Below are 15,000 nucleotides of genomic sequence, written 5' to 3'. Positions count from 1 at the left end.
TGAGATCCTTTACCTGGTTTGAGATCCTTTACCTGGTTTGAGATCCTTTACCTGGTTTGAGATCCTTTATCTGGTTTGAGACCCTTTACCTGGTTTGAGATCCTTTATCTGGTTTGAGACCCTTTACCTGGTTTGAGATCCTTTACCTGGTTTGAGATCCTTTACCTGGTTGGAGATCCTTTACTTGGTTTGAGACCCTTTACCTGGTTTGAGATCCTTTACCTGGTTTGAGACCATTTACCTGCTTTTGAGACCCTTTACCTGGTTTGAGATCCTTTACCTGGTTTGAGATCCTTTACCTGGTTTGAGATCCTTTACCTGGTTTGAGATCATTTACCTGGTTTGAGATCCTTTATCTGGTTTGAAACCCTTTACCTGGTTTGAGATCCTTTACCTGGTTTGAGATCCTTTACCTGGTTTGAGATCCTTTACCTGGTTTGAGATCATTTCCCTGGTTTGAGATCCTTTATCTGGTTTGAAACCCTTTACCTGGTTTGAGATCATTTCCCTGGTTTGAGATCCTTTATCTGGTTTGAAACCCTTTACCTGGTTTGAGATCCTTTACCTGGTTTGAGATCCTTTACCTGGTTTGAGATCCTTTACCTGGTTTGAGATCCTTTACCTGGTTTGAGATCCTGTACCTGGTTTGAGATCCTTTACCTGGTTTGAGATCCTTTACCTGGTTTGAGATCCTTTGGTTTGAGATCCTGGTTTGAGATCCTGTACCTGGTTTGAGACCCTTACCTGGTTTGAGATCCTGGTTTGAGATCCTTACCTGGTTTGAGATCCTGTACCTGGTTTGAGATCCTTTACCTGGTTTGAGATCCTGTACCTGGTTTGAGATCCTGGTTTGAGATCCTTTACCTGGTTTGGTTTGAGATCCTGTACCTGGTTTGAGATCCTTTATCTGGTTTGAGACCTTTACCTGGTTTGAGATCCTTTAGATCCTGGTTTGAGATCCTGTACCTGGTTTGAGATCCTTTGGTTTGACCTTTGAGATTTTACTTGGTTTGAGATCCTGGTTTGAGATCCTTTACCTGGTTTGAGACCCTTTACCCCTGGTTTGAGATCCTTTACCTGGTTTGAGATCCTTTACCTGGTTTGAGATCCTTTACCTGGTTTGAGATCCTGTACCTGGTTTGAGATCCTGTACCTGGTTTGAAACCCTTGGTTTGAGATCATTTCCTGGTTTGAGATCCTTTATCTGGTTTGAAACCCTACCTGGTTTGAGATCCTTTACCTGATCTGAGATCCTTTCCCTGGTTTGAGATCCTGGTTTGAAACCCTTTACCTGGTTTGAGATCCTTTACCTGGTTTGAGATCCTTTACCTGGTTTGAGATCCTTTACCTGGTTTGAGATCCTTTACCTGGTTTGAGATCCTGTACCTGGTTTGAGACCCTTTACCTGGTTTGAGATCCATTACCTGGTTTGAGATCCTGGTTTGAGATCCTTTACCTGGTTTGAGATCCTGTACCTGGTTTGAGACCCTTTACCTGGTTGGAGATCCTTTACCTGGTTTGAGATCCTGTACCTGGTTTGAGATCCTGTACCTGGTTGGAGATCCTTTACCTGGTTTGAGATCCTGTACCTGGTTGGAGATCCTGTACCTGGTTGGAGATCCTTTACCTGGTTTGAGATCCTTTACCTGGTTTGAGATCCTGTACCTGGTTTGAGACCCTTTACCTGGTTGGAGATCCTTTACCTGGTTTGAGACCCTTTACATGGTTTGAGACCCTTTACCTGGTTTGAAACCCTTTACCTGGTTTGAAATCCTTTACCTGGTTTGAAACCCTTTACCTGGTTTGAAACCCTTTACCTGGTTTGAGATCCTTTACCTGGTTTGAGACCCTTTACCTGGTTTGAGATCCTTTACCTGGTTTGAGACCCTTTACCTCGTTTGAGATCCTTTACCTGGTTTGAGACCCTTTACCTGGTTTGAAACCCTTGGACACAGTAGAAGCATGCAACAGAGAGCAGAAGACGCCTTCGGGCAGTCATGTCCCTCTTTTAGCCTGGTTGAGGAATGAGGGGGGGGGGTGATAGGGGGATGAGAGTGAGGGGGATGAGAGGGGGGTGAAAGAGACGGAGGGGGTGAGAAGGAGGGGGATGAGAGAGAGAGGGCGAGAGGGAGGGGGATGAGAGAGAGGGGATGAGAGAGGGGGATGAGTGAGAGAGGGGGATGAGAGAGAGGGGGTGAGAGAGAGAGGAGAGAGCGAGGGGGATGAGAGAGATGGGGGGATGAGAGAGAGGGGGGTGAGAGAGAGGGGGAGAGAGCGAGGGGGATGAGAGAGATGGGGGATGAGAGATGAGAGGGAGGGGATGAGAGAGATGGGGGATGAGAGAGGGATGAGAGAGAGGGGGAGGGAGGGGGGGATGAGGAGGAGGGGGAAGAGAGAGGGAGGGGCTGAGTGGCTGAGGGGCTGAGTGTAAGAAAGGCTGAGGTCTTTAAAGGTGTGATTAATGATGACACAGGAGAAGCCCCCGGATCGGCTGGTCTGTTTGTTTTGATTGCATTTTCATCGGTGGATGTGACCGACTTGGCGAGAGACAATAGCTCAGCTCTGTTTAGTGGTGACCTCTGCCCCAGTGTTCAGTCTTCACTCTGGACTGCTGAGGGGCCCAGGGGCTGGAGGGGCCCGGCCTACCTGTCTGTCTTCAGGTGAGGGGCTGGAGGGGCCCGGCCTGTCTGCCTGTCTGTCTGTAGGGTCATGCTGAACAGCCTTCCCCTCAGGGCAGAACGACTGACTGACTAAGTAACCCTCGGAGTAACCAGTGTCTGTATTCCACATTGCCTATTGCTGGCAACACCTATTCACTAAGTCACATTCCAGGTATGTGTAAATGGACTTCTGATTCTGAAAAGACTAAACTCCTCTGTAAACACCCAACAACAGCCTCTGACAAAATGTTATTACAAAACTGTCCTTCCTATTAGTCTACACCAGACACTAAGTTAAACACACTACATGGAATCATGGATCCTTAGGAATATTCAACACACTACATGGAATCATGGATCCCTGGGAATATTCAACACACTGCATGGAATCATGGATCCTTGGGAATATTCAACACACTGCATGGAATCATGGATCCCTGGGAATATTCAACACACTGCATGGAATCATGGATCCTTAGGAATATTCAACACACTGCATGGAATCATGGATCCCTGGGAATATTCAACACACTGCATGGAATCATGGATCCCTGGGAATATTCAACACACTGCAATAACTTGTAAAACAAAACAAGTTGAAAGAGAGACGGCATCCAAATCACTGCTAACCAAACATGACATTTAAATGTAACATTTCATTCAACTCCCTCTGCTGACTCACCCAGTAATAACCCACCCACTTCAGTTCACACCTTCATCCAGGAAATGACTATCTCCTCCCTGACCACACTGCACGCTACTCACCACAATCAACAACCTGGGTCGCATCCCAAATGGCACCCTATTTTCTTTGGGCCCTGGTCAAAAGTAGTGCACTACTGTCAACTGACTTCTCCAGTCTCATAGACTTGTATCATTAACAGTCTCTCCGTCCATGTTCATTGGGCCTTCTCTCTCTCTGTCCATGTTCATTGGGCCTTCTCTCTCTCTCTGTCCATGTTCATTGGGCCTTCTCTCTCTCTGTCCATGTTCATTGGGCCTTCTCTCTCTCTGTCCATGTTCATTGGGCCTTCTCTCTCTCTCTCCATGTCCATGTTCATTGGGCCTTCTCTCTCTCTCTCTGTCCATGTTCATTGGGCCTTCTCTCTCTCTGTCCATGTTCATTGGGCCTTCTCTCTCTCTCTCTCTGTCCATGTTCAGTGGGCCTTCTCTCTCTCTCTGTCCATGTTCAGTGTCCATGTTCAGTGGGCCTTCTCTCTCTCTCTCTCCATGTTCATGTCCATGTTCAGTGGGCCTTCTCTCTCTCTCTCTCTCTGTCCATGTTCAGTGGGCCTTCTCTCTCTCTCTGTCCATGTTCAGTGGGCCTTCTCTCTCTCTCTGTCCATGTTCAGTGGGCCTTCTCTCTCTCTCTGTCCATGTTCAGTGGGCCTTCTCTCTCTCTGTCCATGTTCAGTGAGCCTTCTCTCTCTCTCTGTCCATGTTCAGTGGGCCTTCTCTCTCTTCTGTCCATGTCCATGTTCAGTGGGCCTTCTCTCTCTCGGTCCATGTTCAGTGGGCCTTCTCTCTCTCTGTCCATGTTCAGTGGGCCTTCTCTCTCTCTCTGTCCATGTTCAGTGGGCCTTCTCTCTCTCTGTCCATGTTCAGTGGGCCTTCTCTCTCTGTCTGTCCATGTTCAGTGGGCCTTCTCTCTCTCTCTGTCCATGTTCAGTGGGCCTTCTCTCTCTGTCTGTCCATGTTCAGTGGGCCTTCTCTCTCTCTCTGTCCATGTTCAGTGGGCCTTCTCTCTCTCTGTCCATGTTCAGTGGGCCTTCTCTCTCTCTCTCTCTGTCCATGTTCAGTAGGCCTTCTCTCTCTCTCTCTGTCCATGTTCAGTGGACCTTCTCTCTCTCTGTCCATGTTCAGTGGGCCTTCTCTCTCTCTCTGTCCATGTTCAGTGGGCCTTCTCTCTCTCTGTCCATGTTCAGTGGGCCTTCTCTCTCTCTCTCTGTCCATGTTCAGTGGACCTTCTCTCTCTCTGTCCATGTTCAGTGGGCCTTGGAACCACTTCCCTGTTTGACCTCTAGGTTTTGTGGGTATTATGACACTTCCACTGTGGGGCGTGGACTCTACAAGGTGTGGAAAGTGTTCCGCAGGGATGCTGGCCCATGTTGACGCCAATGCTTTTCACAGTTGTGTCAAGTTGTCTGGATGACCTTTGGGTGGTGGACCAGTCTTGAAAATCCCAGCAGTGTTGCAGTTCTTGGCACAAACTGTTGCGCCTGGGACCTACTACCACACCCCATTCAAAGGCACTTAAATCTTTTATCTTGCCCATTCACCCTCTCAATGACACACACACAATCCATGTCTCAATTCTCTCAAGGCTTAATAATCCTTCTTCAACCCGTCTCCTCCCCTTCCTCTACACTGATTGAAGTGGATTTAACAAATTACATCAGTAAATTGATCATAGCTTTTGTCTGGATTCGCCTGGTCAGTCTGTGACGTGGAAAGATGTCCTCAATGTTTTGTCCGCTCAGTGCATATTGAGTCTTCAGCAGTACAGACCACTCCCGTGATGTCAGAGTTTTTAGATAAACTGAATGCTAACTTTGCAACGAGATTTTTATGATTTGAAATCCCCACAGAGGTTGTGCAGTTTGTTATAGGGACTGATGCAAGGGGAAGGTTAGTCAGCTGAGATATGCCTAAAGGTTTCTGTGTTGAACAAACAACAAAACAAACAACAAAACAAACAACAAAACAAACAACAAAACAAACAACAAAAGAAGACAGAGAAAATAAGGAAATGATAAAGGAATAGAAAATAGAACAGAATGGTGATGTTGGTCTAAGGAGATATGACATTTACAAATGTTTTCCTGTGTGTAAATAAAAACAGACAAAAGGTTTCCTGTGTAAATAAAAACAGACAAAAGGTTTCCTATGTGTAAATAAAAACAGACAAAAGGTTCCCTGTGTGTAAATAAAAACAGACAAAAGGTTTCCTGTGTGTAAATAAAAACAGACAAAAGGTTCCCTATGTGTAAATAAAAACAGACAAAAGGTTCCCTATGTGTAAATAAAAACAGACAAAAGGTTCCCTATGTGTAAATAAAAACAGACAAAAGGTTCCCTATGTGTAAATAAAAACAAAAGATGAAGCTATGTATGTAAACGGACAGGAAAGTAGAAATGAATCCATGTGTGGAAGGGCAACTATGTAATGTCTTCCAGTATCTAAACAATTTGATGCACTACATTAGGCTAATTTTATAACACTTAGAATGAACTTTAAGCAACATTTAATTTTAATAAAAGTGCTTTATAATATTATAATTGTGTTTATGCATTGTTTTTTTATACCGGTCTTGGGAAAAGTAATCCCATGTAGAAAATGTCTGGACATCTTGTAAAAAAATATCTAATCTGGCCGCCCTAACAATTTTATTTAATACCTCCAACTGAATGTTGATCTTTTTTAATTCATTATTTTATTTCACCTTTATTTAACCAGGTAGGCCAGTAGATAACAAGTTCTCATTTACAACTGCGACCTGGCCAAGATAAAGCAAATCAGTGTGACAGAAACAACACAGAGTTACACATGGAGTAAACAAACGTACAGTCAATAACACAATATAAAAAGTCTATATACAGTGTGTGCAAATGGAACAAGGAGGTAAGGAAATAAATAGGCCATAGTAGAGAATCTGCCAAGAGTACCCCACTGAAATACCCCTAAAGTACTCCCGAAGTTCCCCTGAAATCAGAGCACCCCCAGAGTACCCCCTCATGTGCATTTTACCAGTAGGCCTATGATGTCATGAGTTTTCTCAAGTACCCCATGTGGATACGCCAAGTACCCCCAGGGTTCCTAGTACCCCTGGTGAGAACCGCCTTAAAGTATCTAGCTAGTGTTAGTGTACCAAGTTTGATACTTGTATCATAAAGTGGAATGAGCTCAGGTATATTTGGTTCTAATGCACTGGACTATGTACACCAAGGGCCACCATTTTTAATTAATTAATTAATACAAGTTTGATGTCAAATATTTAGCCACCTAATCTAAACATGTTTTGTTTTTACATAAAGTTTAGGCCTAAAAATCTACAAGGCGCCTCTTCAAATAATCTGTCTCGGTGGTCTGTGTGTTATTGTTGACAGGTGCATAACGTTGGAGTTGAATTGATTCTCAGAAAGCAGCGCTGAAAGTTTTATGCGTTGCGAACCCAGCTTGTAGATAATATTATCTCTGCAAATTGTAAAGTAAGTGTATTTTTTACTATTACACTATATATGTAGTTGAAGCATTTAAAAAAATAAAATAGTGAATGTGCGCGATAGTCAAATAGTGTAAAAGTACGTCATGCTGTCTGGCAGTCAATGTTTCCGTTTATACATAACTAACGTTAAATAGTTTTATTACAATTACAGTGAAGTTACATTTGTATTAACGTAGCTAGCTAATGTCGATTAATAATTTATAACATTTTAATGCGATACGTTTTACGGTAGGCCTGCAAATATTTAGGTGATGTGCATTGTTCGTCGCACTGTAAAACGCCAATGTGTAAACTCCCCCACCACTAGCAGCTCTGAGTTCACCTTCAGCTGGTCTTCAGGAGAAGCAGCCGGGCACCGCCAGTGTCTATAGCTAGTTCAGCATGCATAATAAAGCCTAGGTCTACCTGTTCAAAAACACAAAAGACTGAACTGTGCATGTCCTGCTTAATATACAAGAGGATTTAGTTTTCTTAAGTATACAATACGTAAGTGGAAAAGTGTGTGTGTGTGTGGGGGGGGTGAATGTGCACGCTGAGTGAACTGACCTGCTAGCGTGTCTCCGTTTTACGTCCCAAATGGCATCACATTCCCTACGTAGTGCACATATCGTTTGACAGGGGGGACCATAAGGCTTTGGTCAAAAGTAGTGCACTGCATAGGGAATAGTGTGCAATTTTGGGACTCGAATTTCCCAGTGTGCGTCTCTCTCTCTCTCTGCCAAATCACTATCTATTGACTACACAGTGTGAGTTGAAAGAAGCTTTTCTACCTTATGACAGGCTTGGCAGCACCTTGTTGTCCTAGTAATGCAGCTGGAGCGTATGTTCCCTCTGCCTCGCACAGCACCACACCTCTTTAGCTCATAAGGAGGAGGAGGAGGGGAGGAGGGGGAGGAGGACTGCCAAGCCAGGTTTTTGGGAAAGGGAGATGTACTTTGAACACAGCAAAGTTAGCGAGAAGATATTTAAATTGACTCAGACCCTTTAGCCTGAAGAAATGGAGCTAAAACTGAAAGACAGCAGGATTGTCAGTTCATATTAAATGGATACAACGAAATGACTAGGCCTAGATGATGTTGTCATGGATAAATGACTAGGCCTAGATGATGTTGTCATGGATAAATGACAGGCCTAGATGATGTTGTCATGGATAAAGGACTAGGCCTAGATGATGTTGTCATGGATAAATGACAGGCCTAGATGATGTTGTCATGGATAAAGGACTAGGCCTAGATGATGTTGTCATGGATAAATGACAGGCCTAGATGATGTTATGTTGTCATGGATAAATGACTAGGCCTAGATGATGTTGTCATGGATAAATGACAGGCCTAGATGATGTTGTCATGGATAAATGACTAGGCCTAGATGATGTTGTCATGGATAAAGGACTAGGCCTAGATGATGTTGTCATAGATAAAGGACTAGGCCTAGATGATGTTGTCATGGATAAATGACTAGGCCTAGATGATGTTGTCATGGATAAATGACTAGGCCTAGATGATGTTGTCATGGATAAATGACTAGGCCTAGATGATGTTGTCATGGATAAAGGACTAGGCCTAGATGATGTTGTCATGGATAAAGGACTAGGCCTAGATGATGTTGTCATGGATAAAGGACTAGGCCTAGATGATGTTGTCATGGTTAAATGACTAGGCCTAGATGATGTTGGCATGGATAAATGACAGGCCTAGATGATGTTGTCATGGATAAATGACTGGGCCTAGATGATGTTGTCATGGATAAAGGACTAGGCCTAGATGATGTTGTCATGGATAAATGACTAGGCCTAGATGATGTTGTCATGGATAAATGACTGGGCCTAGATGATGTTGTCATGGATAAATGACTGGGCCTAGATGATGTTGTCATGGATAAATGACTAGGCCTAGATGATGTTGTCATGGATAAATGACAGGCCTAGATGATGTTGTCATGGATAAATGACAGGCCTAGATGATGTTGTCATGGATAAATGACTAGGCCTAGATGATGTTGTCATGGATAAATGACTGGGCCTAGATGATATTGTCATGGATAAATGACAGGCCTAGATGATGTTGTCATGGATAAATGACTGGGCCTAGATGATGTTGGCATGGATAAATGACAGGCCTAGATGATGTTGTCATGGATAAAGGACTAGGCCTAGATGATGTTGTCATGGATAAATGACAGGCCTAGATGATGTTGTCATGGATAAATGACTGGGCCTAGATGATGTTGGCATGGATAAATGACTGGGCCTAGATGATGTTGGCATGGATAAAGGACTAGGCCTAGATGATGTTGTCATGGATAAATGACAGGCCTAGATGATGTTGTCATGGATAAATGACAGGCCTAGATGATGTTGTCATGGATAAATGACAGGCCTAGATGATGTTGTCATGGATAAATGACAGGCCTAGATGCTGGATGGATAAATGACAGGCCTAGATGCTGGATGGATAAAGGACTAGGCCTAGATGCTGGATGGATAAAGGACTAGGCCTAGATGCTGGATGGATAAATGACAGGCCTAGATGCTGGATGGATAAATGACAGGCCTAGATGCTGGATGGATAAATGACAGGCCTAGATGCTGGATGGATAAATGACAGGCCTAGATGCTGGATGGATAAATGACACGCCTAGATGCTGGATGGATAAATGACAGGTTTAGATGCTGGATGGATAAATGACAGGCCTAGATGCTGGATGGATAAATGACAGGCCTAGATGCTGGATGGATAAAGGACTAGGCCTAGATGCTGGATGGATAAATGACAGCCCTAGATGCTGGATGGATAAATGACAGGCCTAGATGCTGGATGGATAAATGACAGGCCTAGATGCTGGATGGATAAATGACAGGCCTAGATGCTGGATGGATAAATGACAGGCCTAGATGCTGGATTGATACATGACAGGTTTAGATGCTGGATGGATAAATGACAGGCCTAGATGCTGGATGGATAAATGACGGGCCTAGATGCTGGATGGATAAATGACAGGCCTAGATGCGGGATGATGTTGTCATGGATAAATGACAGGTTTAGATGCTGGATGAGGTTGTCATGGATAAATGACTCGGCCTAGATGATGTTGTCATGGATAAAGGACTAGGCCTAGATGATGTTGTCATGGATAAATGACAGGCCTAGATGATGTTGGCATGGATAAATGACAGGCCTAGATGATGTTGTCATGGATAAAGGACTAGGCCTAGATGATGTTGGCATGGATAAATGACAGGCCTAGATGATGTTGTCGTGGATAAATGACAGACCTAGATGCTGGATGGATAAATGACAGGTCTAGATGCTGGATGAGGTCATGGATAAATGACAGACCTAGATGCTGGATGGATAAATGATAGGCCTAGATGCTGGATGGATAAATGACAGGTTTAGATGATGTTGTCATGGATAAATGACAGGCCTAGATGCTGGATGGATAAATGACAGGTCTAGATGATTTTGTCATGGATAAATGACAGGTCTAGATGCTGGATGTTGTCATGGATAAATGATAGGCCTAGATGCTGGATGGATAAATGACAGGCCTAGATGCTGGATGGATAAATGACAGGCCTAGATGCTGGATGGATAAATGACAGGCCTAGATGCTGAATGGATAAATGACAGGCCTAGATGCTGGATGGATAAATGACAGGCCTAGATGCTGGATGGATAAATGACAGGCCTAGATGCTGGATGGATAAATGACAGGCCTAGATGCTGGATGGATGAATGACAGGCCTAGATGCTGGATGTTGTCATGGATAAATGATAGGCCTAGATGCTGGATGGATAAATGACAGGCCTAGATGCTGGATGGATAAATGACAGGCCTAGATGCTGAATGGATAAATGACAGGCCTAGATGCTGGATGTTGTCATGGATAAATGATAGGCCTAGATGCTGGATGGATAAATGACAGGCCTAGATGCTGGATGGATAAATGACAGGCCTAGATGCTGGATGGATAAATGACAGGCCTAGATGCTGGATGGATAAATGACAGGCCTAGATGCTGAATGGATAAATGACAGGCCTAGATGCTGAATGGATAAATGACAGGCCTAGATGCTGGCCGTACAGAGCCACAGGAGAGCAATACAATTAGACCCAACCAAATCATGAGAAAACAAAAAGATAATTACTTGACACATTGGAAATAATTAACAAACTAGAAGGCTATTTGGGCCTATACAGAGAGTACACAGTGGCAGAATACCTGACCACTGTGACTGACTCAAACTTAAAGAAAGCTTTGACTAAGTACAGACTCATTGCTATTGAGAAAGGCCGCTGTAGGCAGACCTGGCTCTCAAGAGAAGACAGACTATGTGCTCACTGCCCACAAAATGAGGTGGAAACTGAGCTGCACTTCCTAACCTCCTGCCAAATGTATGACCATATTAGAGACACATATTTCCCTCAGATTACACAGATCCACAAAGAATTAGATAACAAAATCAATTTTGATAAACTCCCATATCTACTGGGTGAAATACCACAGTGTGACATCACAGCAGCAATATTTGTGACCTGTTGCCACAAGAAAAGGGCAACCAGTGAAGAACAAACACCATTGTAAATACAACCCATATTTATGCTTATTTATTTTCCCTTGTGTACTTTAACTATTTGCACATCATTACAACACTGTATATATACATAATATGACATTTGAAATGACTCTATTCTTTTGGAACTTTTATAAGTGTGATGTTTACTGTAATTTTTTTTGTTGATTTCACTTTAGTTTATTGTCTACTTCACTTGCTTTGGTAATGTTAACATATGTCTCCCATGGTAATGAAGCCGTTTGAATTGAGTGAGAGGGATGGGGGGAGGGAGGGAGGGAGAGAGAGAGAGAGAGAAAGAGAGAAAGGGAGGGAGGGAGGATTCAAGTAGCGGAGTAAACAGACGAGTAAACAGACGTTACACACAGCATTTTCATTCAGCAAATATTGAGTTCCGAGTTCAGCGCAGAAATGTGGTAATTTAACTACAATAACCATAATCCATTGCAGAGATTTGGAGCCCTTTTGGGAGCACAGGCACGTGCCCCCTCAGATGTGTCATTTTCTCTGTAATACCAATAGCCACTAAGCTGGCATGGTTGGTAGACTTGAGAGAAAAGCAAGCAACTAAATGTACTGAAACAGACTCACTCTGTTCGATAAAGCATATTTAGTTTCTTAAAAAAATAACCATCAGGAGACCGCTCAAGAGGTATGCTTCGATATGCAGAATAATAATACATATGATACATATTTTTCATATATTATGAAGCATAATGATTATGGCTCTGGATTACAGTAAAGTTGTGGATTACAGTAAAGTTGTGGATTACAGTAAAGTTGTGGATTACAGTAAAGTTGTGGATTACAGTAAAGTTGTTTCAGGTGTTTGAAAAATGTACAATTCTCCATTTTACTAATAATCTCACTGAATAAAAACGAAGTAATATCCACAACACAACTGAAATATTTTAGTAATTATTATTTCAATGTTTTGGCAATTGAATGTTCACTATTTTTGGATATGGAATTTCCATTAAAAATCTCCAATCATTTTTTTTATTTTTATGTCATTATTTAATAACGGATTTAGTGTTGATTTTTTTATTTTATTGAAACCAAAATCGATTATTTATTTTTAACTAATGAAACTGGACCAACCTCAAAAAGCACAAATCACTCAGTATCGCACACTGAGACACAATGGGTTTAAGGTTCTTCATAGCTGTAGTTCAATCCCCCCCCAGGACTAGTTTCCAAACCCCAAATGCCCCACTTGGTACACACACACACTTGGGTTGTGTGTCCTGCTTAGAGTACATTATGATAGCCCTGCTCAGATGATGTGCTTCATTAGAAAATGCCTGACTGTGTTGTTGAATAGGTATTCATATCTCCCCCTACACACAACGGAATGTTGGGGAATTCCGCCCTCCGCCTGGGCCCTCAAATAGTGGCAGCTTCAGATTATGCCCCCCTGCCCACACACACACAGCCCCCTGTCAAGCCCCCGTACAGCTGTACACATGCCAGGCGTTTGGGAATCTCAGTGCTGTGGTATCATATACACTGTGCGGGGATTTCCGACTGGCTGTGTGTTCGGCTCACACACAGATGACAGCAGCAGCGGCGTGTGCCTGGCTGCCGCTTGAACAATGGAACTGTCTCTGACACTGCTGCTCCAGTCTGCTCCAGTCTGCTCCAGTCTGCTCCAGTCTGCTCCATACTGCTCCAGTCTGCTCCAGTCTGCTCCAGTCTGCTCCATACTGCTCCAGTCTGCTCCATACTGCTCCATACTGCTCCAGTCTGCTCCATACTGCTCCATACTGCTCCATACTGCTCCAGTCTGCTCCATACTGCTCCAGTCTGCTCCATACTGCTCCAGTCTGCTCCATACTGCTCCATACTGCTCCAGTCTGCTTCAGACTGTTCCAGTCTGCTCCAGTCTGCTCCATACTGCTCCAGTCTGCTCCATACTGCTCCATACTGCTCCAGTCTGCTCCAGTCTGCTCCAGTCTGCTTCAGACTGTTCCAGTCTGCTCCAGTCTGCTCCATACTGCTCCAGTCTGCTCCATACTGCTCCATACTGCTCCAGTCTGCTCCAGTCTGCTCCATACTGCTCCAGTCTGCTCCAGTCTGCTCCATACTGCTCCAGTCTGCTCCATACTGCTCCATACTGCTCCAGTCTGCTCCATACTGCTCCATACTGCTCCATACTGCTCCAGTCTGCTCCATACTGCTCCATACTACTCCAGTCTGCTCCATACTGCTCCATACTGCTCCAGTCTGCTCCATACTGCTCCATACTGCTCCAGTCTGCTCCATACTGCTCCATACTGCTCCAGTCTGCTCCATACTGCTCCATACTGCTCCAGTCTGCTCCAGACTGCTCCAGTCTGCTCCATACCTCTCCATACTGCTCCATACTGCTCCAGTCTGCTCCAGACTGCTCCAGTCTGCTCCAGTCTGCTCCAGTTTACTCCAGACTGCTCCAGTCTGCCCCAGTTTACTCCAGGCCTCTCCAGTTTACTCCAGGCTGCTCCAGTTTACTCCATACTGCTCCAGTCTGCTCCATACTGCTCCAGTTTGCTCCAGTTTACTCCAGGCTGCTCCAGTTCACTCCAGTTTGCTCCATACTGCTCCAGTCTGCTCCAGTCTGCTCCAGTTTACTCCAGGCTGCTCCAGACTACTCCAGGCTGCTCCAGTTTACTCCAGGCCGCTCCAGACTGCTCCAGTCTGCTCCAGTTTACTCCAGACTGCTCCAGACTGCTCCAGTCTGCTCCAGTTTACTCCAGACTGCTCCAGACTGCTCCAGTCTGCTCCAGTTTACTCAGACTGCTCCAGACTGCTCCAGTTTACTCCAGACTGCTCCAGTCTGCTCCAGTTTACTCCAGGCTGCTCCAGGCTGCTCCAGACTGCTCCATACTGCTCCAGTCTGCTCCAGTTTACTCCAGACTGCTCCAGTTTACTCCAGGCTGCTCCAGACTGCTCCAGTCTGCTCCATACTGCTCCATACTGCTCCAGTCTGCTCCATACTGCTCCATACTGCTCCATACTGCTCCAGTCTGCTCCATACTGCTCCATACTACTCCAGTCTGCTCCATACTGCTCCATACTGCTCCAGTCTGCTCCATACTGCTCCATACTGCTCCAGTCTGCTCCATACTGCTCCATACTGCTCCAGTCTGCTCCATACTGCTCCATACTGCTCCAGTCTGCTCCAGACTGCTCCAGTCTGCTCCATACCTCTCCATACTGCTCCATACTGCTCCAGTCTGCTCCAGACTGCTCCAGTCTGCTCCAGTCTGCTCCAGTTTACTCCAGACTGCTCCAGTCTGCCCCAGTTTACTCCAGGCCTCTCCAGTTTACTCCAGGCTGCTCCAGTTTACTCCATACTGCTCCAGTCTGCTCCATACTGCTCCAGTTTGCTCCAGTTTACTCCAGGCTGCTCCAGTTCACTCCAGTTTGCTCCATACTGCTCCAGTCTGCTCCAGTCTGCTCCAGTTTACTCCAGGCTGCTCCAGACTACTCCAGGCTGCTCCAGTTTACTCCAGGCCGCTCCAGACTGCTCCAGTCTGCTCCAGTTTACTCCAGACT

General features: G+C 44.8%; 1 protein-coding gene across 7 annotated transcripts in view; it reads left to right on the top strand.

Moving 5' to 3' along the window:
• The window catches only part of tp63 (tumor protein p63), a 137,574-nt gene that overhangs the window by 11,174 nt on the left and 111,400 nt on the right, over positions 1–15,000 (top strand). Inside the window, exon 1 of one of the 7 annotated variants that reach the window (XM_042322839.1) lies at positions 6,773–6,869. The exons of the other annotated variants lie outside the window; for them this stretch is intronic. The gene's annotated coding sequence lies outside the window, so the exon portion shown is untranslated. Of the gene's footprint in view, positions 1–6,772; positions 6,870–15,000 lie in introns of those variants that run through there. 7 annotated transcript variants of the gene reach the window in all.

This window comes from Oncorhynchus tshawytscha, linkage group LG06 (genome assembly GCF_018296145.1).
Source record: "Oncorhynchus tshawytscha isolate Ot180627B linkage group LG06, Otsh_v2.0, whole genome shotgun sequence".
NCBI classification, from domain to species: domain Eukaryota; kingdom Metazoa; phylum Chordata; class Actinopteri; order Salmoniformes; family Salmonidae; genus Oncorhynchus; species Oncorhynchus tshawytscha.
This window is presented reverse-complemented; position numbering and strand designations above follow the sequence as displayed.